This window comes from Paramormyrops kingsleyae, chromosome 15, assembly GCF_048594095.1.
Source record: "Paramormyrops kingsleyae isolate MSU_618 chromosome 15, PKINGS_0.4, whole genome shotgun sequence".
In the NCBI taxonomy this organism is placed as follows: Eukaryota; Metazoa; Chordata; class Actinopteri; order Osteoglossiformes; family Mormyridae; genus Paramormyrops; species Paramormyrops kingsleyae.
In genome coordinates, this window is record NC_132811.1 from 24,614,088 (window position 1) to 24,642,022 (window position 27,935).

A 27,935-nucleotide genomic window follows, 5' to 3' on the forward strand; every position below is an offset into this window, starting at 1 on the left:
TGGCCCACCAGCCCTGATGGCGTTCAGCCCGGCCTCACTGCCACAGCACGGCCAGCGAGACGCTCTGTACCAAAGCAAAGCACCGTCTGGCGCACACACAGCCATGTGTAACTAAGCATTTGGGGGCACGACCCCAGGCACCAGCCGGCCCCAAGTCACTTCCTGGGTGTTTGCTTACAGCAGGAAGCAGCCTTGCCCATAAGCAGAAATTATTCCTCTTAGCATCTTGGCTACTGTAATGCTTTTATTTTTATAATTAGAATGTAAGTTTTAACACCACACACACCTTTGAATCGCCCCATTTAGTTTAGTGCGGGCAGCATTAAAATTAGCATTAGTATTATTAGTATTACTAATACGACCACACTGCAGAAGTCAGCTTGGTCTTTTCACTTGGAATCCGCCTCCTGGATCCTGAGGTTGATCTCTGTTGGCACAGTTGCCCAGACACACTTACAAGCTTATCAGCCTAATGGGTTTCAGTCCATTACAATGAACAATGGGATTCAGTCTATTACAATGAACACTGTGTGACCAATTTCAGGGTGCAGGTGAGCACCTATGGGAGATATGAGAAACCCACCTTTTACCATGGCATTCAAAGCGAAGATGTTTCAGACATAACACATCGTGACACTGGAACAGAGCTAAACTCTTAAAGAAAGGAGGGGCGACGAGCAAAAAGGAACTAACACAAACACAGCGTGGAGACAAGAAGCAACGGAGCAACCAATCATCACACCAGTACAAGAAGCTCTTTTCCACCTACCACTGCAAGGTATTCAATCAAGTTTATGATTTTTTTTTATTAAAACTAAAAAAGGTATGATCATTATGACTGTCATTCAAAATTACTTATACAAAAGCAACTGTCATTGCCTAATACTCATTTGTTTACATGTTTGCGTGCCATGGGCTCAGTATTAATTACATCTCAAAGCATATCATAGAAATTGCTACACAAATTACAAAGACTTCTGTTGCTCTAACAATGAATTAGTAGACATACACATAAAGACACATACACATGTATGTTTGTTAATGATCAGCTAATTAGCTCATTGGCAGTTGTAGAAACTGTGTCATCTATCTTAGTGAAACATAAACTGTATATAACGAACATAAACTCAATAAAACCTCAACTATAAATAATGAGTATCTGTTAATAAGTTGCTATCTATGTCATAATGGGGACTCTCCAGAATAGCATAAAGTTACTCTTTTTTTCTTTTTTAACTGCCACTGTGAATGTAAAAACAGGAGTCAGTATTGGGGACATTTAAGTGAATCTGATTTTTCGACCTGAATATTTTTCACTAGAGCAGCCTGAGAGTTCACTTTACATAAGAAGCAGAACGGCGGCGGTGGGAAACGCGGCTCATTTTAGGGGATATAACACATCCACTCGACCTCCACAGCTCCCAGCGATGGGATTCTCTGCTCTTTGTTGACTGACGCCACCTCTGCACGCCGGGAACAAAGAAGGCCAAGACAGGGCACTGTGAATTGACTTTAGCTTGATTAAATGGTCACTGAGTCGGAAAACAGCCTTGATGTGATCTGTGACCTCACGCTGGAATCTTCTTACGAAAAGATTAAATGAAAACACCTTCAAAGGAACCTCAGGGATGACATGAAGATACAGAAAAAGGCAGATGTGTAGAAAAAGGGCTTTTGAGGCCTGTGGCACGGCCACGTCGGTGGCAGACAACGAGCCAACGTCATGCCAGCCGCCGGGCAGATACAGACACAGCAGCCTTTAACGAAACACCTCAGCGTCGTTAGACAAGACGAATAAGCAGATGAGACCATTAGCCATGCTTTACTGGGCCATGATTTTCCTAGTGATCGGACTGTGATTTTCGTTATGGCATTAAATATTCAGTTTTCCGATTCAAGTCCTCAAATTCCTTTTCTACACAGTTCTGATTTTACACACTTGATATCCTGAGGGACTTTCCAGCCATGTGTCATATGTTTCTTTATTAAATTGCTATTTGGAAGCACATTATAATAAAAGACTGACCCCAATGGGGGGCAGCCTAAGGAGGGAGGGCTGCCAGCTCTGATGTCAACAAGAGTCACTGGGAGTTTGTGAACTGCTTGATTTGACCTTTGATATCAGACATTAGACTTAACTGCCATATAATGTACCATGTCGTATCCGTCCATCATTCTCCACACAGGCCAGATCCACGCGTCCAATTGCGAGGCTGGAGCTGGTTTCAGACGAGAACTGTGACCCGACCACAGCAACAACCAGCACTCAGGTCTGGAGCGATGCATTTCAAGCGAAATCTTCAGCTTATTGTTTATTTGACCATGATATTATAGAACTACAAAGAAGTGTACAGTATGTACAACATGTACACACACACTGCGATCTTGTAATATATGGCAAAAAGGATGGATGTGCTCACATATCTGCTACTTTTATTAAAATGACAAATGGTTTCATTCGTTGCATGTTACATTTAATTTCTTTTTACATTGACAGAAAACTGACTTGTTTAAGGAAATCTGGAAATTGATCACAATTCACAAAGTCAAAAATGTTTGATTAAGATCTTTAATGATCGATTCTTGCATCACTATCTGCATTTTAACCATTTTCTGCAGCAGACCTCTGCCAAATACAGATTTCTGGGATTTGTTTTTCTGAGGACAGTAACATCCACCCATGTTCTAACCGCTTATCGTGGTCGGGGCTCTGGGGGCCGGGAGACTATCCCAGGCAGCAGAAATCACAGGAAGACCCTGGACAGGATGCTGCTCCATCTCAGGCCACATACATGCTGTATTATTATAGTTTTGATTTTTTAATTTAATTTACATTTTATATTCGCGGCCAGCTTACTATTGCCTGCAAAGAGGTGTAAAGAGAATTTCCCCACCGGGATCAATAACGTATCAATTGTATTATTTTCATATTTTTTTTGAAATCCAGTTTAGTTTTACTTAGTCTTTGATGTGGTTTTAGTAGTTTTTATTTTAAAGACATATTTATATTTGGTTTTTATATATTTTAGTTTCAGTTTCAGTTTAAGTCATTTTAAGTGACAAAATACTGCATTTGGTCCCCACAATGTAATATAAGCCTAATTCATACAAGCGCACACACACACACACACACACACACACAATCATACATTATGGTCACCATGGACACAACCTAGCCTGAGTGCATATCTTCCGGTTGCAGGTGGAAACCAGAATCTCCTGAGGAAACCCATGTGACCTGAGGAGAATATGCAAGCCGCACATAAACAGAGGCAAGACGAGAACGACAGTGTGACAGTGCTACATGTGGCCGCCCAAGGGCAGTAACTCTTACAGGTCAAATCTTTAAAAGCAAAAAACCCTGAGAAGTGAACAGCATTAGTATGTTGCTGAAATGTGCAAAGTGCTTCACTCTCTCACTCTTATGCTCCTTCAGCCTTTTAATCAGGGACAGTCCAATAAGAGGCACTCCTGCTGTAATCAGAAAGGCTGCAGCCCCAAATATAAGAGGCAGCTACTCCTCAGGCCGTAAGATGTGTAAAGCGCGGGGCGCCTCGGACAGCGTCACCGCGAAGCCGTGATTAACGCGGCATCTGCGAGGAAAGCAGGGCAGAACGTCAAGCGCTGCAGTTAGACCCGGCAAGGAGGAGCCCCGTCTCCGGGCCGAGTGCGAATTCACGACACTCATTGCAATCCATCCTTATCAGTCACAGTGAAAGCAGAACAAATTGCCCAGGAATGTCTAGGACATTCTGCAAGGACTTTGCAGTCTTAAAAGATGAGCTGAAGCAGGCATGGAGAGCCTGTATCCTTTCATTACGTTTATTTTATGGAAGCTTTTACACAAAGCAATGTACAAGAGAGGACAGCTTGGGATCAGAGAGCAGGTCAGCCAGTGTCCCTGAAGCAGCTGGGGTTAAGGGCCTTCCTCAAGGGCCCAACAGTGATATGATTACTGGGCAGGCCATGGGATTTGAACCCGTGACCTTCTGGGCAGATCCGTACCTTGCTGGACTCCACACCACATACAGAACCACTCGACTCGGCCCTCTCTCATCCTGTTCAGTCTGTGCAGGTATCAGGAAACGAATCAACAGCGAAACAGCAGGATAGGCATCAGGTGAGGATGTGTAAGTGCATGTCAGCTCCCAGTGTATGATGTGTGTCAGAAGAGGACATGCAGCAGGCCAGGGGAGGCCCTTCTGGGTAGAACCCGTAGCACAGGTCCCAGGTCAGTCTGCGCGTGTGCTCCTTGCGCCAAGGTTATTCCTTTCCAAGCTAATTGATCCGCGAGTGTTTAATGCGCTTTGAAATGAGCTGCTCCCCTCGCGCTAATAGAGCAGAATTAATCTAATGGCAGGTACAAGACGTGAGGTCTGTCATCTCCCTCCCGACGCCGATCCGACGTGAATAACGAGCCCACCTGGCTGCTGGAATTCTGGAGAGGCAAGTACTCCCCCCCCCCCCCCCGCCCCCAATCCCACCCCTCCCCAGGATTCCCCTAATGTGAAGAGACAACGTGCAGAAAGGTGACTTTCATGGAACAGCAGAGGGCTGACACAAGCAGTCGTGCGCTGGGTGGCCCACAGGAGTCCCGCTGTACCGCGCTGTATATTTTTATAGAGAGTCGCCATCTAATGGGTTGAGGTGAGGTGCCATTATCTCCAGAATAGACTAATCTTCCGCCCGTCTTGCTTTATTGAGTTGGATAAATATAATATTGCTCTCCAATCCATTATCTATTCTATTTATACAGCAGATCTTAATGCATTTCCTTCTGCCACGGCCTCACGCCACTTTTGGATCAACAGCGTTTTTGTGCTTATATTTGTTTCCTCCTTCATGTGAAAAAGTTTCCATGACCGTGTGGATGTGGCCTTGCTTTGGCTGCTTCGGCTGGCTCCCCATATATTGGGATCAATAATCAGAACTGCACATGATTGTACTGCATTAATTTTCCTGTGAAATTATTTACATATTGATCAAGCCACTGCTTTAGCTCCTATAGACTGTATTCAAGGGCCTAACAATTTGCCAGACCTGTAGGATCAGTCATTGTGCGATTGGAATAACACTGGCCAAGGAACAGATCTCCCCCCATTCACGTGCTTCAGAAACTCAACACGTCACTTTCCCATTTAATTTCGCTAGTGGGTATAAAAACGGACGCATTCATGTGCTGTCACTGTCACTGTCATTGTCACGTCACCCCTTTCCAAACAGGGGCTGCCTCAGATCTCCATGACTGGTCACCTTGAAGCATCGGACTCCAGAGCTGGGGAGCAGAGACTCTCACTCTCCCTCTGTGGCTTTGACACATGGGAAAATAGAACTGCCAGGCATGACAGCAAACAATGAGGCAGCCATCAGAGCGATCGCTATTCTGCAGAGAGCGGCCCCTTGCCTGCCACGCTCCCGCACGGCCCTGTCCATCCAAACACTTCCACCGTAGTTAACAGCTCCCAAAAAGGGGGTTAAAGGGATTCACCACTGTTTGTTTTGGGGGTAGTTAGTTTGTGCCCATTGCTTCCCGTCACCCTGTTGTGCAGGGGACAGACACTGTGCTGTGTTATATCTCCCGACTGCTATTTCCCAGGTTTTATTTGGCTTCTCGCTGACAGGTAGCGAGCCGAGGATTAACCTGAAGGGATCTTTCCTTCATGACATTAAACTGAAGTGCCCTTGAAGGATACAAGGACTCCACAGTGGCACTGGTGACTTTCTTAAGCACCGCTCACATGTTTTAGATTATTACCGACGAGGTTCGCAATCGGTCTGAGGCTCTGAGATGTCACGTGAGCCCAATGACGGCAATATTTGTGTTTGACAATGACAGTATAAACCCCTTTTACGGTGATGCACTGCTGTTATCTATCCCAGTGTGATTAATTTTCAGTTTCAATTACATGACCATTAATGTAACAATTAGTATTATGTGATCATTTCCGGATAGGAGCCGCAAACGAAACGATGACCAAAACGAAGATGGACAAATGGCCTGTTTTCAGAACCCCCATCAACACTGAGCGGGACACGGGGAATACAGATCAGCCCTTCCTATTTGTTAAGTTTCCCATCCCTAAACACTGACAGGTCTATTTCTTTCAAATCCAGAGAGAGCCAATAATAGCAGAAGATGCTTAATTACCCTACATTGCGCGGAACAATGAAAGCGCGCACTAAGAAGGAGGTAGGCTAGGCTAGCTGTTAGCGTCTGAGCAGGGCGGCGCAGTCCCAGGCCGAATGCTTCCACTGCAACATGGATGCTAATGAAAGGCACTCAAATGAGTAATGTCTTCATTGGTGAAAAATTAATGACTTTTCTAGCCAGGGTTAATGGACATGTCAAACACAGAAAATGAGTTGTTTGAAAGTAAATTACTGTAATCTATATTTAGTCAACTCTGCAGAAAATCCCACCGGCCAGACCCCAAGTCTGGGTGCTCTTTTGGAGATGAGCTGCCCACACTAATTCTTCCTTTTATACTAATATCACTTCTTCATGCGTTTAATTTCTAATTTCACCGGAAGCACTGATACCACACTTCCACAGCCGTAATGTCACATTAACACTGAGACTCAGGCTGCTTTATCACAAAGGCCAACATAATGTGCATGTGCCCAGACGTATCTGTTTTAGCAATGAAAACACGTTAGTGTCTGAACGGAATTCCACACTGGAATGAAGCTTCATCAACACTCGGCTGGAGGATGAGTTATAAAATATGGATTACACGGCATCTCAGGAGGTGGGCTGTCTATGTGTAATATCTTTAATAACTCAAATGCCATGATTAAAATAAGATGAAATTAAAAACAACAATAATAATATGCCATGAGGTTTTTAAATTAAACTATTTAGATGAAAATGCCAACACCTAAGTACACTCGCTGCTATACTCAAGCAAGGACTCAGAGTACTTTTAGACAGTCTTGTGTTCAAGTCCACCTTAGCTGAGTCAAAACTGAGTGCAACAGAGGGGTGAGTCTGAGACGAGACCGAGTCCATTACCGGGGCTGGGTAGCTGAGTCCGAGTCAAAAACACAAGTTTGATTCTAGACCATGAACCTGAATTCAAAAACAATACATTGAAGATTAAAGAAATACCTCAAAAAAATAAATAATTTAAATAAATTTCAAATGACCAACAACTAAGAAATAACTACAGTGGTACCTCAGAACTCGAACTTAATCCGTTCAGAACGCCGAATAGAATCCTAAAAAGTTCGAGTTCTGATTGAATTTTCCCCATAAGAAATAATGGAAGACCAATTAATCAGTTCCCGACCCCAAAAAATGACACCTAAATATGTTTTTTTTTTTTTGCATTTAAACACAAAATGAACCGAATAAGAAGAGCATATACTATACTAAACACATCTATGCACATTTCTCAAAACAGTAATTTGTAAAGTAAGAAAATAAATGCTAACGGATTAGGCTGTAATGGTACATGTATTTGTGCCGTTCGGTTATTTCACACAACAACTGAATGCATTGCTTGACACATGCAGAAACTAAATTCACAAGTAGATATTCAATATGGAAAACATAATGCTATTCAAACATTTGGGAACATTTTGGTTTCCCAATCAAACTGGAGACCAATACTGGACAGTTGATGAGACCAAGACTGTCGGCTTGATTATACCGAATTCTGATATGTTTTTGGAAACATGTTCAACATGATGACTCAGTTAAAATAGCATAATTTGAGTGTGTGTACAACCAAAGCAAGGCAGAAACAGCCTCTGCAAGTTAGTCTCCTTGTGGCATTTAAGGTGTTTTTGCCAGGAAATTCAGACCAGGCCAAAAAAATAGCTATGACTTTCGGCATGTTTATTGCTACAGATATGCGACTGAATTTTATAGCAGACAACATGGGATTTAGTTCATTATGCTTCTTATAATGCAGGGTTATTTTTGAATATTTATTTATTATACATTTTTAATTTACATATTTTATGTTGTGCAAATGGCATCTCTTAGGATTTGTTATTCAGGCACATTGACAGACACATTACGTTCAGCTTAAAACTGTTCATAATTGTGATTGTGTTTAGTTTGCAGCTATTAAGGAATAATTTCTAAAGAAATTCCATTTCCCTACCATACCAAAGTTGTACCCAACCTTAAACACAACACTGACGTTTGTACCAAACTGTGAATTTTGTGTACCGTTACTCCCCTATAATGATTATTAGCAATATTTGCATTCCACAATGTTTCTTTTTACTGTATGTCTTGCATAGGAAATCCTTAAGGTATATGTACACAAAACGGATAATCGCTGATTTGGCAGACACGATGAAGCTGTGAGTTGACTATGGGTGTGTGCACTACACTGAAAAATATGAAGGGTGCAGACATACACTGGGCATTGGAAGCACTCAGGAAGGTTGTCCGAGTCACAAACGTTTGAGTCCGAGTCAACAGTAGCAAGACCGCTCACCAGAGAATGTAGCAATATTGTCAATTCATATGTGGATTCAAAACAGAGTCTGGACTTCAGTTCCACGACTATGCTTTTACAGCCGATGGAACCTTTACATTTTATTTACTTAGCAGATGCCCTTATCCATAGTGATTCACATTCTTGTGAAAGTCCCTGGAGCAATTGGGCCCATCTGTGAAATTGCTCTGCTGATCCCCATGATTCAAACTGGCGACCTTCTGATCACAGGCAAAGCATCCTAACCCACTGAGCCAGACACCACCCCCGAATAAACCAGATTAGCTAGAGGAAAGTCATGCAAACTCAACACACGCAGGGCTGGGGGGCGAGATCCAAAGTGCGCAGCCCCCCCTCACAGAGTTATATGCTAGCTGTAATGTGTTACAATATGCTCTGTGAGTGCAACCTTTCACTGACAGAAAATGAAAAATTTTGGAAACAAAAAAAAGAGATCCAATTCTAGGTTCATAAACAAAAGAATTCCCAGAAATGCACCATGTTTCTCAAATTCTCACCGTCACAGTTTCAGAACAACCGCAAACAGCTCCCTAGCATCCATGATATCTTCAGTATGAGCGGGTCCGGTGAGTCAGAAGAAAGCAAACATGTTTTCTTCATTGTTCCTCAGAATTTAAAGACAAACAGCCTTCAAACAGTGATAAACAATACTAATGCTTCTATTTCTTGTACAAATATACAAGGGGAACCTGCAGAAATCGGCACTATTTCTGCTGAGGTTCACGTGCCAAATTCCACACAGACAGAAGGCATATGAGTTTAAGGCCAAACTTGGCACATTAATAGATCCTTGGATTTAGCCCATATATCAAAAGCGATATTATGCAGTGAACTACGATACCTATTCAGAGCTGATTTTCCTGCCACCAGTGGAGGGCAAACATTCATGAATTTGCAGCTGTAATATGGGCAGGGGACACGCTCTTGAGTTCTGTGGTGTCATTTTGTGATTAGTCAGTGTTAGTCAGCAAGCGGCATGTAGAGGCGACTCCCTGACACCTACTCTGCCGCCGCTCACACCGTCAACATGAGACAGCCTTCCGCAGCCTGGCCAACCAGGATTTCCATAGCAGATTTGCAAATACGAGTGTCAGCAGAAATAGTGCATAATGTACTTAACCACAGCATGAAACATTATGGTTTCATTTTTGTTCCAGGTTAACAAAATGAACCAAAAGTTGAAATCAATCTATCTAACATGATGCCTTGAGAAATCACAGTTCTGAGGATATTCCCAGCACTTATGCTTCAGGTAATTACCTTGAGTCAATAGCTAACTGATTATACCAACATATTATTCTAGGAAAGAAGATTTTTTTTTTTCCAAAAGGATGACAACTCTTTAAAATTTAATCTAAGGCCATACTAAGGACAAAGTAACCTCTGTAGTCCTGGTATCTTCAGTTGGAAAGACAATACGTTATATCAGATGATTGGAAGTAAAACACCTCCAAATGCATTTTTTTCTGTGTGCCTCTGGACACGCAGTTAGCGTGCAGCTTCTCAGACATGAATTTCATCCATCCATCCATCCATCCATTAACTTCTGCTTATCCGAGGTCGGGTCGCGGGGGCAGCAGTCTCAGCAGGGAAACCCAGACTTCCCTCTCCCCGACCACTTCCTCCAGCTCCTCTGGGGGAATCCCGAGGCGTTCCCAGGCCAGCCGAGAGACACAGTCCCTCCAACGTGTCCTGGGTCTTCCCCGGGGCCTCCTCCCAGTGGGACATGCCCGGAACACCTCACCAGGGAGGCGTCCAGGAGGCATCCTAAGCAGATGCCCAAGCCACCTCATCTGGCTCCTCTCAATGCGGAGGAGCAGCGGCTCTACTCTGAGTCTCTCCCAAATGACTGAGCTCCTCACCTTATCTCTAAGGGAGAGCCCAGGCACTCTGCGGAGAAAACTCATTTCGGCCGCTTGCACTCGCGATGTTGTTCTTTCTGTCACTACCCACAGCTCGTGACCATAGGTGAGGGTAGGAACATAGATCGATTGGTAAATCGAGAGCTTTGCCTTTTGGCTCAGCTCTTTCTTCACCATGACAGACCGATGCAGCGCCCGCATCACTGCGGCTCCATCCTTCCCTCACTCGTGAGCAAGACCCCGAGATACTTAAACTCCTCCACTTGGGGAAGAACTCCCTCCCCGACCCGGAGAGAGCACTCCACCCTTTTCCGGCTGAGGACCATGGTCTCGGATTTGGAGGTGCTGATTTTCATTCCAGCCGCTTCACACTTGGCTGCGAACTGTTCCAGTGAGAGCCGAAGGTCACGGTCTGCCAACAGAATCACATCATCTGCAAAAAGCAGAGACCTAATCCTGACGTCACCAAACTGGACACCCTCAACGCCCTGGCTGCGCCTAGAAATTCTGTCCATAAATGTTATGAACAGAATCTGTGATAAAGGGCAACCCTGGCAGAGTCCAACCCTCACCAGGAATGAGTCTGACTTACTGCCGGCAATGCGGATCAAGCTCTGACACCGGTTGTACAGGGACCAAACAGCCCTTATAAGGCAGTGCGGCACCCCATACTCCCGGAGCACTCCCCACAGGACTCCCCGAGGGACGTGATTGAATGCCTTCTCCAAGTCCACAAAGCACATGTAGACTGGTTGGGCAAACTTCCAAGCACCCTCCAGGACCCTGCCAAGAGTATAGAGCTGGTCTACTGTTCCACAGCCAGGGCAAAAACCACACTGCTCCTCCTGAATCTGAGGTTCGACTATCCGACGGACCCTCCTTTCCAGCACCCCCGAATAGACCTTACCAGGGAGGCTGAGGAGTGTGATCCTCCTATAATTGGAACACACCCTCCGGTCCCCCTTCTTGAAGATGGGGACCACCACCCCAGTCTGCTAACCTAGAGGCACCGCCCCCGATGTCCACACGATGCTGCAGATGCGTGTCAACTAAGACAGCCTCGCAACATCCAGAGCCTTGACGAACTCTGGGCAGATCTCATCCACCCCTGGGGCCCGGCCACCGAGGAGCTTTTTAACCACCTCAGTGACCTCTGCCCCAGAGATAGGTGAGTCCACCCCCAAGTCCCCAGACTCTGCTTCCTCATTGGAAGGCGTGTCGGTGGGATTGAGGAGGTCTTTGAAGTATTCCTTCCACCAACCCACAACATCCCGAGCTGAGGTCAGCAGCGCACCATCCCCACCATAAACAGTGTTGATGCTGCACCACTTTTCCGCCCTGAGACGCCGGATGGTGGACCAGAATCTCCTCGAAGCCCTTCGGAAGTCATTCTCCATGGCCTCGCCAAACTACTCCCATACCCGAGTTTTTGCCTCAGCGACCACCGAAGCCGCGTTCTGCTTGGCCCGCCGGTACTCATCAGCTGCTTCCGGAGTCCCACAGGCCAAAAAGGCCCAATAGGACTCCTTCTTCAGCTTGACGGCATCCCTCACCGCCGGTGTCCACCAGCAGGTTCGGGGATTGCCGCCGCGACAAGCACCAACCACCTTACGGCCACAGCTCCTGTCAGCCGCCACCACAATGGAGGCGCGGAACATGGCCCATTCGGACTCGATGTCCCCCGCCTCCCCTGGGACATGGGCGAAGTTCTGCCGGAAGTAGGAGTTGAAACTCCCTCTGACAGGGGATTCTGCCAGACGTTCCCAGCAGACCCACACTATATGCTTGGGTCTGCCAGGTCTGACCGGATTCCTCCCCCACCAGCGGAGCCAACCCTCCACCAGGTGGTGATCGGTTGACAGCTCCGCCCCTCTCCTCACCCGAGTGTCCAATACATGCGGCCGCAAGTCCGATGACACGACCACAAAGTCAATCATTGAACTGCGGCCTAGGGTGTCCTGGTGCCAAGTGCACATATGGATACCCTTATGCTTGAACATGGTGTTCATTATGGACAATCCATGACGAGCACAGAAATCCAACAACAAAACACCACTCGGGTTCAGATCGGGGGGGCGTTCCTCTCAATCACACACCTCCAGGTCTCACTGTCATTGCCCACGTGAGCATTGAAGTCTCCCAGCAGAACAAGAGAGTCATCGGGAGGAGTGCTCTCCAACACCCCTTCCAAGGACCAGGCCCCATGGGTGCAGGCCTGGCCACCAGGCGCTTGCCCGTCGAGCTCCACCCCCAGGCCTGGCTCCAGGGGGGGGCCCCGGTGACCCACGTCCGGGCAAGGGAAATCGTGGATCAATGTTTTTACTCATCATTAGGGGTCTTGTGAGCCGCACTTCGTCTGGTTCCTCACCTGTTTGCCTTGGGTGACCCTACCAGGGGCATAAAGCCCCGGGCAACTTAGCTCCTGGGATCATTGGAACACGCAAACCCCTCCACCAAGGTGTCGGCTCCAGGAGAGGGACATGAATTTCAAAACCTTGGATTTTGTGTGTTCAGCTGTTTATGATTAAATATTGTTGTAAATGGTCAGATTATGGGTTCTTCTACATCAATAAAAGTGACATTTGTCACGAGTGAATTTTAACTTATTATTATTAATCTGTGCTGCCAAACAGATGTTGAGTCTTGGCATCGATCAGGACAGCATTATTTCAGAACATCCTGCCATCAGTGTGGGACTCCAAGCCTCCCAACGGTATGTGCATTGTTAGGATTTATGATGGTTTTCTCTCATCATATATAATAATACATTTAGGCAACCCCTCCCACTCATTTAATTGTATGCACCTTTTACCAGAACACTGCTGTTTCACCAAAATGCTGATCATTCCCCCAGAAACTTGAACAAATGGGAGGTAAAGTAACAATAAAAAAAACAAGGACCGTTATGCTTATTAGTTTTGCTTTGCCAAATGCCCTTTTTTGACAATTTTTCAGCTGTGAAAAATACAGTCTTACAATCAATTCCTTATCCTTGTCACAAACTGCACGAGGTTGTGGGAAAACAAAAAGGGGGTTTATTGAACTCAAAAAACAGAGAGTGGAAATAAAACAGGATCATGAGGGATGAAAAATGGGAGGACTGGTACAAGGAAGGGCACAAGCAACCAGAGGTTTCAATATCAATGACTGGACTGGGGAACACATGAAGCACGTACTGTATATACATGACTAATGAGGGAACTAATCAGAGGCAGTTGGGTGTGATTTCCACACAAAGGTTAGGAATAAGAGTCAAGAGGAATCGGATAGGCGTGGCAAATCCAGGGACCAAAGGGACAATAGAAGGGACACACATGATATACTCCAGAACAGGATGGACAGGTAGAAGGACAACAGAAACATACCCTGTAGGATGTGGCCACAGAGGACACAGGCTAGGGCAAAACAGGCAGGACTGGATATTGGGACAGGGGCACAGGTGTGACTAGAGGGAACAAGAAATGTCTCTGACGTGGAATGTAGGTCCTCCTGGGCCCAGTCACTGGTGAGGGGGGCGTCTTGCAGGGCCTAAGGGCGTTGAAGGGCCAGCAGTTCCAGAAGGCACCGAGGGGCTTGCAGAGCCAGATGGTGCTGAGAAGAGAGCAGGGCACTGAGAGACCTCCCCCCTGGGGAGAGCTGTCCCAAGGGACGAAGTCGGGCAAATGATAGGAGATGAGGTAGGCAGTGGTGGGACCTTATGAGACAACACAGGCACCGGAAAGACATCAGGAGACAGGGCCAGATCCAATGGGACATCAAAAGAGGAGGCTGGAACTGATGGGACATCAGGACACAAGTGGGCACTGCTGGGTCATCTGTAGGTGCAGGGCGCAGCCAGGACACCTGGAGGTGAACAGGGCACAGCCAGGACAGCTGGAGGTGAACAGGGTGCAGCCAGGACAGCGGGAAGCGAACAGGGCACAGCTGAGACTCCTGGAGCTCAAGAAGGCACAGCCGGGACACTTGGAGGTGAGCAGGGTGAAGGGGTCCCCCTAGGGCCACGAGCTGGAGATTTTGGCAGAGTGGCCCTCCATGGGCCGGGAGCCAGGGGCGCAGTCTCAGTGGGCCTCTTTTGGCCAGGAGCCTGGGGTGCGGGCTGAGCAGCCCTCTCTGGGATGGGATCCTGGAGTGAGGGTGGAGCGGCCCTCTCAGGGAGCCTGGAGCGTAGGAGGAACCGCCCTCACTGGGACTCTGGAGATGCAGTGGAGGCAATGACAGGCTCCGGAGACACAGCAGACGTGAAGATGAGTTTTTGAGGTATGACAGTGGCCTCTCCTGGACCGGGTTCTGGAGGCATGACGGCAGCCTCTCCTGGGCTGGCCTTTGGAGGGAGGCAAGGGGTCTGGTGAGGTGGTAGTTATGGGCATAGCCCACTTCCTCTGCTTTTTACTCCTCTGACTAGAAATGGCAGGTGGAGATGCAGCGAACTGTGGGGAGTGGATGGGCAGATCTGTGGCGGCAAGCTGTGGACAGCCAGGGGGCTTAACAACTTCACCCTCATATATAGCCGCTTCATCTCCCTCAAAGAAAGTCAGACATTCTCTGCCTCCTGGGGATCCAAACATGGGGTGAGTCCTGCTAGTATCTCCCCTGCCCGCCCAAAGAGTGCTCTGGCCCTGGGCACCTCCCACATGGCAGGGTTGTGCCTCTATTCCAAGTGGGCGTTCAGGAGGCAGGGTGGCTCATCAAGTTCATTGGGCTCCTCCAAATCACTGTTGCTGAGCAGGTCCATCAGTGGATTATCCATAACTCAAGATTTGTGGACTGGAGGCTTAAAAGGCTGGTTGCAGGGGGATGAGTGCAAGTGGACATGCGGGGCATTAGAAGCTCACAGGGATAACTAGGCAATTTGCAGAGTCCGGTCATTCTGCTACGAATTGCAGGACCAAAGATTCTAGGGCAAGTGTTGTGGTGACACAAAAAGGGGGTTTATTGAACTCACCAATCAGGGACTGGAAATAAAACAGGATCATGAGGGATCAAAAATGGGAGGAGTGGAACAAGGAAGGGCACAGGCAACTAAGGAGTTCGACGTCAATGACCGGATTGGGTAACACAGGAATGGGACAAACGAAGGAACTAATGAGAGGCAGCTGGGAGTGATTCCTACATGACGGTTAGGAATTAGAGGCAAGACAAAAGGTGTGACATGTTAAGGCCATGACAGGGAGGAGACAGGCAGGGATATGACAATCCTTTTCTCCTTTTAATTTAAATCTATATTTGAACTCACAAACAACCAATGAATTCCTGGTAGTCAGAGATCCAGGATCCAATGGCCCAGTAATGGTGCTGAGGACCATCTTCAAGGCAAGGACCATTACCCACTCTTTTCTTAATGCCATGTAATTCGCTAGTGTCCTGAGCCATTTTTTCCCAAGCTGGTCCTTGGGGACCCGTATTTTTGCTCCCTTCCAGCTCCTGGAATGTCACCTCCTGTGATTAGGTGCTTTGAAGAAACATATAATCAGCTATCACTTTTTGGGCTGTCTGAAGTTGTACCTGTCTTGAGAACAGTCATTTCAATTAAAACAATGAGGTTGTGCAATAAAGATATCAGTAAGAGACACACAGCATCTTTGAGGCCAGAATTCGACTAAAATCTCATTAGTAATTTCACCTTTGCGTCCACTACCTGTATACATCCAGTGATAATGTAATAACAATAACAGGTAATATCAGCCATGACAGTCCAAGATATGGAAATATGTGTAATACATTTTAAAGTAAGTAAACTACAACAAATATTCAGCATGAATAAATAAGTACATTACATATCCAGAAAATATTTTTAGGATTACTTAAACTCAAAGGAAAGGAAAAGAAAATAGGTCTTTAATCAGATTTAAAATGATAATTGAATGTCAGAGAGTGTGTGTTTCGATCTAAGAAACAAAACTTTGTAGGGTCGTTAGGAATTCATACCTTGGAAATTCAGCAAAGCCTCTTTTATGACCTTCAGTGAAGTGATCCTGTACCTCAGTTTTACACAGAAGCAAGTACAAATAATTCACAAAATAAATATTATACATATGCTCACACATATTTATACAATTTGCACAGCTTATGTTAAAGCAGGGATTCACCTGAAGAATATCTTTTTAGAAGTAAAAACTCCGTATTGGCCATACTTTTCAAGCTAATTTTTCAGCCCTTTAAATCTGTTTAAGTCTGTGGTTACATTTACCCTCCCGCTGTTGCAAAGCCTCCTTGCTGGCTGCCACCTCACAAACTTTAATCTTACAACAGAACAAGCTAAACCACTGACTGCAGAAACAGCCTTACAGAGGTAAATGAAAATTCCGGAAGATAAGCAGTCACACTGTATTAATAAATTTGGCCATCTCAACGGCAAGAGGAAAAAAAAAAGTGAAACCCCGCCACAAAACCTTTTTGTATTTTTGGAGATAGAGCCAGTCAACAGAAGATAACGTTACCCAGAACTATGAAGGCGCTGTGGGTAACAGAGGGAGCTTCAAACTCGCTTACAGTGGGGCTATCTTTTGTGTGACTGCCTGGGGATCTCGTGTGCATTCCTCTCACGTGGCTATTCGGCTCGCCGCTGCTGCAGAGTAGCGCCGCTCGCTTTCCCATCAGTCAACTCGACACGCGGCTGGCAAACGGCACCCGGTCTCCCCAGGCGGACCTCCGACTCTCCGACTTCTTCGTTTTTCAGAAGTGCTACCCACAAAGTTTCTAAAGGGTGTACTAAATGTCGTCATATGTCATGGTGCCCCACCCAAACACGTGTAAAAATCCCTGACCCCTCCACCCCCACCCCCGCTGAGGAGCGACAGCAAGCAACCATCACACCCACTGCCCCCAGCTCGCGTTCTCACCCAGCACTAAATCTCACCGCTGAGAAGGTGACCTGCCTGCTCCACCATAAAGAGCACAGAGAGCGCAGCGCGGCTGCTGTCTCAGCACAATGGGAAAACGCCTCCCACTCCCCCACCTGGCGCCTGGGGACCCCAAGGGCAAGTGCTGGGCTCCCTACTCCCTGCACGGCCCTGGCTCGGCCACATGGTGGCGCCGCTTCATATTGGGGGGGGGTCCCCCATACGTGCTCAGCTTCCCAAAAGCGTGAAAACCTTCACTCCTACTCTTCGTGCTAAACAGCTCCCCCGAGAAAGGGGGCCGCGCGGAAATAAATATGTTAATCTGTGGCAGCTCCTCTGACAGCATTCACACAACACCGGGTGCTGCAGAACTGGCCGTCTGTCTGTATGCTCTGCGTATGTGTTTTATATGTATACTGTCAGCTGTATGCCTCACGTCAATATGACACTATATTTACATACATAGCACAATTACCAGTACTGCAATGCACCCATTTCACTGCCACACATGCCTGTGTTTTATCTGTACATTGACAGCTGTAGGCTAAGTGTTAATATAACCTTATTTTTACATCTATAACACCCATTACCAGCACAGCCATCACAGTGTTTTATAACTCAGTGTCTCAGGTTCATCCATGCTGCTTTCTAAGCATAACACCCGTTAATTCTGCTCCGATTCGAGCTTCTCCGCCTCTCACCGGCGCCGCCGTTACTGTTCGCCTGCCAGCTAACGATCCTGGTGCAAACAGGCATAAGGTACACGGCACTTGCTTGTGTCTGATTGCGAGAAGGGCACTTATTTCACGAGGAGCGGAGCTCTGAGGACGAGCCTGCCAAGGTCGACCGTCTGCGGCAGCAAGCGGACAGAAGCAGCAGGGCAGTTTGCCCTTCTAATCAAATCAAATTGGAAGGAGGGGTTCGGGGGAGATGTAATTTCAGACGGCCGAAAACAGCGGCTTAAAATGCCCCTGATCACATTATACAGCCATCACAAAATAGGATTTCTCTACTGTAACTGCGGTGAATGCACATTACGAATTACTTAGGCACTACAGACCAGTAACTCAATAGGAAAAAAATCGATATGTATCAGAAATAATTATACCCAGCCACCCCCTCCCCCAACCTTTACAGCCACGTTCCTTACTTAATAAAGATCTGTCATTAATCATTCTAAAATTTCTTGACTTATATAATATAATAATTAACATGGGAAGACGAAAAAAAAATCCAAAAAGATTTGAGGCAGTGATTTCATGGTAAGTCGGAAGTGGTGTGAGACTGTCCAGGTGCCGCAGGGCAGGTAGTGATGTCATACGCTCCACACTCCGGGGCGGAGTCAGGAAGGAAAGCGCGGGCCTGAACCTCAGGGTCCGACCCGAACGCGACGGGAGAGCAACACGAAGGCATCGCAGCTGTCAGTGTCACGCAGGGCTGGCCGAGGCAGCGAGGGGAAGCGAAGAGATGAAAAACGAATGAATCTAAAGGTGGTCGGAAAACAGCACAAACAGGCGCTCATCTCCTCAGCTGCCGCCGCCATTGTAGCTGTTTTCAGCCACCAGCGATGGCGCCGCTGTGCTCGCCTGCCCTGTGCGGTCTGTGAAGCACGTGCGGGCTGCCGCTCACGCTCCCCTCCATCACTCCCTGCCCGTTACACCTGATTTCACTTGGTTCAGGTGGAACAAATAGGCAGTCGGGAGGCGGCGCCAATCGAGGAAAAGGAAAAAAATACAGAGCATCTGCTACTTCATTAGCCAGTGAGTTTAAAGAAGTATCGCCGCAGCCCAGGCTGACAGAGAAAGAAGAAATATCCTGCAGGAGTCAAACGTGGACCCGGACGCTCCATTTGTCACCGTGACGACCGGCGAAGGCGGGAGATGGCCGTGGGAGGAGCTAGAGGAGGACGGCTGTGCGGAGCAGCAGCGCGACGCGCTAATACCGGGGCAGGAGGGGCTCTGGCGGCTCCCGGAGGGGCGACAAGCTTTCCCAGAGACAAAAAAAAAATAAGTTACGGAGGAAAACAAGCCTTGCAACTCAGTCCTGAATTCCCCACAAGGGCATATTTTGGTGCAAGCAGAGAGGAGCATAAGATGAAGGAGGTGCCATGGGCATTGCCTTTAAAAATCCTCCCAGGGAGGATTATCTCTAACCTGGAGAGCCCCACTATCGGCCAGAGTCAAAAAGAAGCATGGAGGTGTTTAGCCCATGAGTTTTCCTTTTACCCTGTAGATTTTTGTATGGGCTTATAACAGCAGACACCCGCTCTCCATGGGCAAGGCTGCCCGGGTATGACGTAAATCACGGCCAATGAGCCTGAGCTTGCCGTCCAGGCTGCCCGAGCGAGCTGGAAGGGTACGGGCACAGCCAATGGAAAACCTTTGTCCGACACGACAGCCGACATCGGGGGCCGGTCTCACAGCACAGAATTCGCACAGCGGTCATCCCTAAGCCTGTAGGACACCATCAGCGTCAGCTTCAGTCCTCGCCACTGTACAGAATTCACGCTGCTCCGGAAGGATGTTTCATAAAGAGTAAAGAAGAACAATATGGACTGGAGGTACCAGCGACTTAATGGGGCACTAAACTAATCAAGCTTCCCTTTCTGTGGGATCCTGACAAAAATAACCAGGACCATCCCCACAAGAGCAAGGGCGACGGGACAAAGCGGGGCACAGGGGCCGGTGCGAAAGCATCCAGCACTGTCATGCAAGATCAGCACAATTAATGACATCCTGCTAGAATTACCGGAGTACAAAACCTTTCCAGTATCATTCCAGAACCGAGCTTAGCCTATTCTCCCCTGCCAGAAGCTCTCTCACAATCCCGCTGCTGCCCCTCCTCCATCCACAGCTGCATGCTATTGGCCAGCATGCACCAGGGTGACCAATGATATGGCCCATGAAAGCCAAGCATCTTTTGGCGTCCACAGGGCAAAACACTACATTCCTTCATTAAAGTCTATCAAATGCATTTTCAACGATTAATTGGAAAAAAACACTTGTGTAACAGGTTCAGGTGTTCATTGGAAAGGTGTCGGCAGCAAGACTTCTGTGTGTCTTACACTGAGTATTAGGGCGGGGCATGTTAATTGGAACTCCCCCTTGGACCCCCGGGGAGAGAGAGTCAGGGAGGGTGCCGTCCTTGGAACCGACTGCAGTAATGGACTTCAATCCAAGATCAATCGCCAGTGGTGGAGTCCAACGAAAAGCTGTGGCCTGAGTGGCAATGTATCACACTCCAGTGTCCCCCCCCCGTCCCCCCCCCCCCGAGTCTGTCACAGTGCCCAAGTGCACATGTCCACTGCCTCCATCCATTCTTGTTAACGTCGATCGCATCCCAGTGGAGGGGCCCGGGCTTTGCTGAGGATTCTCTGAAGGCGGCGTCACAGGAAGCAGGACGGTGTGACAGGGGGGTGCCGGGGCCCATCGGGGTGCGGGCATATTCGCTTGGCATTTCCAGCATCGTGGCAGCTATTTATACCCACATAACAACATGTTCAGCAAACCGATTTTCCAAACCAGCAATCTGATATAATTAAAGCTAAAGTCCATGGGTATTACTCAAATATCACTTCTCATATACGTCACTTCACGGGGGTATTACAGAGGTAGCCAGTGATACTTTGTATCTTAACTAACACAATCACTCGGACTGCATTACAATACAGCTGATTAGAACAGGAATAAACAGTAGAATTATAATCAACCTGAAACAATGCATCTCCCAGAAATTTCTAGCACGATTCTGCAAAAATATTTCACTTATTGTCTTCCCTGTGTCAAAAAAGCTTTCACCAGCTGTTTTGATGGAATATGGGATTTAAAAGGGGATGAAAAGTCAATATGGAAAAATAATGTGGAATTCTGAGAATAATCATTTTGCAAACTACTGCTATGCATAATTTCCGAAGTCACTGCTGAGCAGCGAAACAAGTGAGGCGGCCAATGTCACCGTTAGCGAGAGTGAATTGCCCATTTGCCCCTGAATCAGTGCTAATCAATCCCCAGCAGGAGCTCCGCAGAGATTCACTCCTGTAAGCGGCTCATTTGCTTAACTTGGATATCCGATTCTGAACCCGGCCATTCCTTTCCCCCAGGTTCTCCCGAACGAGCCTGAGAAATAACCTTGACATTTAAGAAGAGGGGAAATTGCCGGCTGATCCGCACGTAAGTTACTGTAGCCAGACAGCGAGACGGAAGGAATGGGGCACCAGTCCCTGACAACCAGCGCAAACGCTTTATTCTTCCTGCACCTTCCCTTTGTTGTAAATAAAACATTATTTCAGAGGTTCAATTAATATAAGTACCCTTAATTTAAGTCAATGTGCAGCTATCATTATTCAGCCTTGAGTCTAAGCCCTGCTTCAGCTCCCACACAATTACTCAAGGTCTCCGGCAACCTGGGGAAATTGCAGTCAATTTCTGAAGCGCTCATTTGCTTAACAGAGAGAACATCAGGGGAGAGGTGAAAAGCTGAGGCAGGCCAGAATGAGGGAACAGGAAGTAAAAGGGGGGTTAATGCCACAGGGTGCTTTGTCTGGGAATATCGGGGACGGGCACCGGACTAAATGTCAATCAGCCAGAGCGTGACGGCTCCAGGATTCCAGTGAAACGAAGGACAGCTTTTGCTCTTCATCAGCTCGGCTGATACAAGATTAGATGGGCGGCGCCGTATCTGTGAGAGCATCAGCTCTGCGTGCCGCCCCAGCTCCAAAAAAAAGATGACCTTGTCAAGGGCTTGTCAGGAACATCTGCTGGAGGTGACAGCGTGCGTCTGACATTTGGTCTTCATATGTATCACAAAGACGGGCATCCTGCATATCCTCCACTGGTCAAAATATAGCTGCCACAAGGTTAATATTCCTCAAAACCCACTGTATCAAACCAAGTGTGTGTGTGTGTGTGTGTGTGTGTGTGTGTGTGTGTGTGTGTGTGTGTGTATATATATATATATATATATATATATATATATATATATATATATATATATATATATATATATATATATATATAAAAATCTCCGGGGCCTGGCAGATGAAATAGACTGTAATAAAGACTTGAGGAATACAAGGTGAAGAAGAAGTGTATTCTTCACTCTGTAGCCAACAGAGTAATTCATCATACCCCTGGGGAAGAGAAGCAGTGTTTCCACTCCACTGCCTTCCTCCCTCCTCTCCACACCCCCCATACCCCCCCCCCCCCCCCCTCGGGATTATGTCCTCCTAAGGATTCCACCCCTAAAGGGTCTTGACCTGAAGAAACCCCACCCACTCCCCAAAACCAACCTAGCCATTAATGTGTGCTAGGCATGAAAACCTAATATCATCCGCTTCACAATTTCCACCACTTTACCCATATGCAGAACATGCATGCACATCTAATGAAACTGAATACTGAATACCAAGTAAGTAGCCTTGTTTGATAATAATACCTGATTACTTTAAATTGTATCCCAGTGTTTGGGTTGCTTTTAAATTTGAGCTCCGTCTCTGCCATCAGATTGGGCTGCAATACAGACAGAGGAGCATCTACAGCAGATCAAATGGAAACTCTGCACCCCAATGTTTCTCGGTGGCGAGAGCCCATCACACACTGTTGTCAGGCTGCCAGAAGTCTACTTAAGTCATTGATCAGTCTGAGAAATTTCCCTAGTGTGGTTTTGGACCAGTTAGGTCAATCAATCAGCAGAGAGCCTGATATGCTTGGTGGCAGGCCTGGAGAGAGGGTGGAAATCAGAGTGGGCCGGGTCACCTGACCCTCAGAGTGCCTCGTTGTGGGACATGCAGCTGCAAGCAACAAAACCAATTCTGCTGCACCATTCTTCAGCTACCAGTGGGATATATGATTTCTATTCAGGATACTCCACAGAAAAGAGAAATCCTTGCTGGAGCTGAGAGCAGGGAAAAAAAACATCACTTGAAAGTGGAGTGAACGTGGAGTGAAAGTGGAGTGAAAGTGGAGTGGCGGATCAGGTGCCCATTAAGACGTTTAATGTGTAAAATCTGCAGAGAGGTGAGGTCAGCGAGTGGCAGTTGTGAACAGGGATCCATGTCTTTGGCCAACAAGCCAGTGTTTAGCGAGTGCTGCTTTCAATCCTGCATTCCCTCTTCTGACGGTGTCACAGAAGGCTTCTACCACTCTACAGTAAGTAGCTAAAATGGGTTTCATCTTGAGTTGCTTTATCTCAAGCTTTCAGGGGTAGAGTCACTCCCCCCCCCCCTCCACCCCCACCCCCTGGACGGGCGCTGAACAGGGTGTCAGAACACAACCCGAGAGAGTTGATCCCAGCAATAACTGGGTATCACGCCATAAAAGGCTTTAACAGTCCCATATGCTCATCTTACGATAAAAACAAACAAACAATGGCAATCGCCGATAATGGAGCCATTAGGACCAATTTCAGTCTTTTAAAAGGCATAAACCTGAAGGCAGCCAGAGCAATCTTTGGCTTTAATAGTTCTCTCAGGCAGAATTATCTTACCCCCTGCCACACACCCCCACTCTAGCCTGTCTCTTTTATCTATTTTTTCCTTGACTTTTTTTCTGAATCTCGAAAGGTCACCCTTTTATGCATTGGAGTTGATTTCCAAAGCAGGATGTGGGAGCATGCTGGCTGTGTGTTTGACTGCGAGCGCGGCCAGCACGGCTCCGCCAGCTTAGCCCCTCAGAATTCTCCCAAATTTGCCTCCTTTCAAGCAGAGACGCGATGACTAATGCAGATGATGTAAATGTTGCGTGGGGACAAAAAAAAAAGGGCACTGAGGCAACATGCACGGAGGAGGCCAGCGTGCATTTTGTTAAAGTTACAGCGCAGAAGAGTGTGAGCCGTCTTGCCACTAAGCTTACACTGTACTTCGAGAAGAAGCTGGCAGCTGAGAAATGGGAACAATGAGACACATGGATGTATCATCAGCCGCCCTGTTAGCTAAACTCCTGTCTGAAAAGTGCTAATTTGTCCTCCAAGTCGACTGTTGATAAAACACATTTATTTCTGCTCTCTTTTTCTCACCTCTCGTCTGTTATCTCGAGTTAATTAGCACTATCAGTGGGAAAAAAGTTTAGGTCACCGATTTAAGACTGCTACGTAGATATCAAACAAAAGTTTTATTTGGACAAGGATATCTCACATATGCTAATTTATGGGCAATAAAGAAAAATGCAAATCCAAATTTTAAAATTATGAAAATAATTGAGACTTTCTCATCACTAATTCAGGACAGATTGCGGATCAGTACTGATAGCGGGGCTGAAGCCTGAGGGGTGTTAGCATGCGGCTAGCGGCATGGCGCGCTGACGGACAGCACGGCGCGCGACGTGACAGTGATCGAGGCGGCGCTGGCACCCCTGCACTCTCCTGAGTGGCACAGGCTCTCAGCCCGTCTCTCTGCCTGTCACCCACAACCCTCTCCCGCCTCTCATGTTTTCCTTGAGCCAGGCGTTCACTTTTAATTTGAAGACCCCTGCACTTAATTGACATGTTTTTCTGCGTGCTTGTTTTCCTCCTGCTTGTATTATTCCTATTTTATAGAAGGAAACTGCGGGCACAGAAATCCAAGCTGAATAAAAAGCCAGATTCTGGCTGATATGGCCTGGCCTCACAGCCACAAACAGGAAGTTTACATGTACAATACCAGCTTCTAAATTTATGTGAAGGTCATATGACTGACCATGCGGGCCATCACATGACCTGCTTAAGCTGTGCCATTATGCTAGAAAGCTTTGGAATAGACGCATGTTCAGTTCTCATTCCCTGTCTCTCTTCCCCCTCCAGCGTTTGCTTGATGCCTTTTTCCAAATGGACTGTTGGCTACCAGCACTACGAGCTATTGGGACTGAAAACCGAAAACCGAAAAGCTACCAGAAAAAAGGCGTCGTGCTAAATCTCATGAAGTCGTCTGTTTCTATGAAGTAGACAATTCCTCATAACATTGCAAGCTGCTCCTGATTTCACATTCTAATGTATCATTAACATATCTGTGTATCTGGCTCTCTGCCATCATTGAATAGGCATGGACCAGATTAGCTAGTTGTTGCACGTCTGAAATCTCCTGACAGCACATGGTGGTCAAACAGCCTACTGTGCTACTTCACATTAAATGACAGCACACAATACTATTAGTGTGTTTTACCACACATCTACTTTGTTAAATGTCAGATTCCCTTAAAATACAGATAACATTCTTCATCAGGCGTTAAATCATTTCCAAAAACGTCCAGTGTTATGGAACATTTACTGCATGAATACACAAACACAATGCAGAAATCATCCATTTCTTGAAAAAGAAACCAAGTGACCAAGCGACAGAAGGACAGATGACAAGAGGAGGAGGAAGAACAACACCTGGATACTATCTGGCTCTGCCATTGTACTCCCATCTCCATCGCTCTCTCACAACTTTAATTTCCTTTCAAGATGGCATTATCAAAAGACAAGGTTAAGGAGCAACCCAATTCAATAACCATTGCAGCCGTGCTATCTTACTGCAGGAACAAAGAGCCAATGAAACAAGCCCAGCACGTATTATCTGCCGCAACGCCATTATTCTGCTCTTAGAGAGTTTCTGGGATAAAAGGAACTAATTGTACCGCTGGTGAAGTTGGGGGGAGGGGGGTGGAGGGGGTGTTACTGCAGCTCACATGGAGCTGTAAAACAAAGCATGGCCACATTGACAAAACAGATAGAGTTTGATTTTTCAATAAGGCACCTTACTCTGTAGGATAACATTGCAAAAGTGACGTGAACTCAAGGCTAGTAATTGCACCACATTAAAGCTCCTTGAGTCTAAGAGAACGGCACTCCATTCAAGTCACTGGCTTAGCTTTAATGCAGAATCAAGACAAATTATTTACCACAGGTAATTTAATATAATTCACCCTCTCCCCATCCAATTCATGGTACTTGCAGTAGCTGTGATTATAATATTGCTTTATATATTGTTCATATTCATTTTGCACACCAAGAGATGAGAAGCAACCAGTGCAGCAACAACTTTTAAAATGAGGTGCTGCTCCAGAAGAAAGTACCTCTGAAAGTGAATCACACCTTCAGTTTGCACCATTTCAGCTTCTGTCACATACAGTTTTCATATACATGAGGCTTCATGACATAATAATTTCTGAGAATCTGTAGCTGATTTGCTTCTAAATGTACATGTCTGCTGAAGAGAACTGCACTTTCAGTCACATGACCATTATAGTAGGGATAATTCCCATTTCTTACATGCACTGCTAGCAAAAATAATTTGCAATGAAATAGAAACACAGCCAGTGTAGTTGTGTTTTTTTACTGTTATGGAAAATAAATACAATTCTACACCCATTCCAAATAAATTTGATAATCCTGTATAAGAAACAGAGGCTTAAAAGCATTTGTCTGAATTTCACTTGTTCTACAGAAAAATAACTAGAGTAGAATAAATTTTGTGGATACTATTGTGCTGAAACCTGTCTGCGTATATTTCTTATGATACAGTTCTATCATTTAGGGATGACATCCGGCCCAGGGTGTCACAGACCAGCATTAAGCCCTGCAATGGACCCGAGTCCCCCTGTCCAGGAGACAAGATGGGTGGATGGACCTAGGGCCAAAATAATGTGAAATTCGAAACCTTTCAAAGTTTACAATACGCAAAAAAAGCAACAGCACTGAAGCTTTACTGGGATTTTTAAGAAATTCCTGCAGAGCTGCCCCCCGGCACTGAGAGCAGAGATATGCAGTGGGATGCGTCGCCTCTAAAACTTCAATGGCTGTATTCACAGGCGACACTCATCATGCTGTTTCCTTTATTAAGGCTTCATGGAAGCGGTATCATCCTGTCGCGCATTGTTAAGCTTCTTCATGAATCACACATTACATTTCTAATCTGGCACATTTTAGAACAGACCTGTGAGTCACGGAAGGACCCCTGTGCCCACTGCTTGATTTCCATTATAACCCAAACAAGGCTGATATTCCATTTAGATAAGTCTCCGCCCCAAACGCACTCGGGGACAGTGCCGGCGCCGTCTCATTTACCGTGACACGGAGGACACAAAGGTGGCGGTGAATCGCTCCCCAGGCGGTCAAAAGATGGGGAGCCCTGGATATGGGGCGCAGCAAAATCGAATGAGCGGGAATGGGATGGAGTGTCGCTCCGGCCTGCAGTTGTGCACTTCTTTAAATTACATTTGTTAAATAATAAAACCCAGTGTGGGGATGAGGAAAGCAGCCAACACTGTCGATAATGAACAATTATGTGAGCCCTGTTCCCTGAATTTCAGATTAGCCCTGATGCTAAAAGGACCAGCACCAGTCAGAGTGATCCAATCTCACTACAGCTGGGGTTTTGACATCCCAGAATATTATATTATATTGCGTACGTGGCAAAACAGCTACTGTCTCCAAAGCCATATAATCGTTTTAAAAATGTCAGAGATATTAAAACGATGGGTGATTCGTTAAAAGACGAGGACAGGGGGAAACCAACCAAGAATTAAAGTTCAGACCACTATACACACTCAGAATTGGACTCTTTAATGAGAAAATATATAACCAATACTTTATAAAACCTGGACGCGTAAAAAAATATATTTGTTTATTGTGTTCTGGTAATATGCTAACTGCTAATTAGCAAAACTAACTTTTTTTGTTAGCAGATTAGCGTAAATCCACTAACATTTTTCTGCAGGTAAAGTAAATAATAAATTGTTTAATTTAACAATCAAAACGTTTGTAAGCCCTAAAATCATACATTTTTGTTCCTGTCTGTTATGAGCATG

The 27,935-nt window shown here is 46.4% G+C and overlaps 1 protein-coding gene and 2 long non-coding RNA genes across 5 annotated transcripts in view; 2 read left to right on the forward strand and 1 right to left on the reverse strand.

Annotated features, from left to right (window-relative positions):
- agbl4 (AGBL carboxypeptidase 4) overlaps nt 1-27,935 on the reverse strand; it is a 398,795-nt gene that overhangs the window by 274,680 nt on the left and 96,180 nt on the right. The window lies entirely within an intron of this gene.
- LOC111848976 (uncharacterized) lies at nt 398-27,708 on the forward strand. 2 transcript variants are annotated; one of them, XR_011982672.1, is made up of 5 exons: nt 398-778; nt 2,187-2,270; nt 3,203-3,272; nt 21,275-21,344; nt 24,949-27,708. It is a non-coding gene; the product is annotated as an uncharacterized lncRNA (long non-coding RNA). The 2 variants fall into 2 exon arrangements; XR_002839434.2 differs by lacking the exons at nt 21,275-21,344; nt 24,949-27,708 and having other exon boundaries at nt 3,203-4,455.
- On the forward strand, nt 14,221-14,830 carry LOC140578485 (uncharacterized). Of its 2 annotated transcripts, none has more exons than XR_011982674.1 (3): nt 14,221-14,305; nt 14,417-14,593; nt 14,739-14,830. It is a non-coding gene; the product is annotated as an uncharacterized lncRNA (long non-coding RNA). The 2 variants fall into 2 exon arrangements; XR_011982673.1 differs by having other exon boundaries at nt 14,232-14,305; nt 14,420-14,593.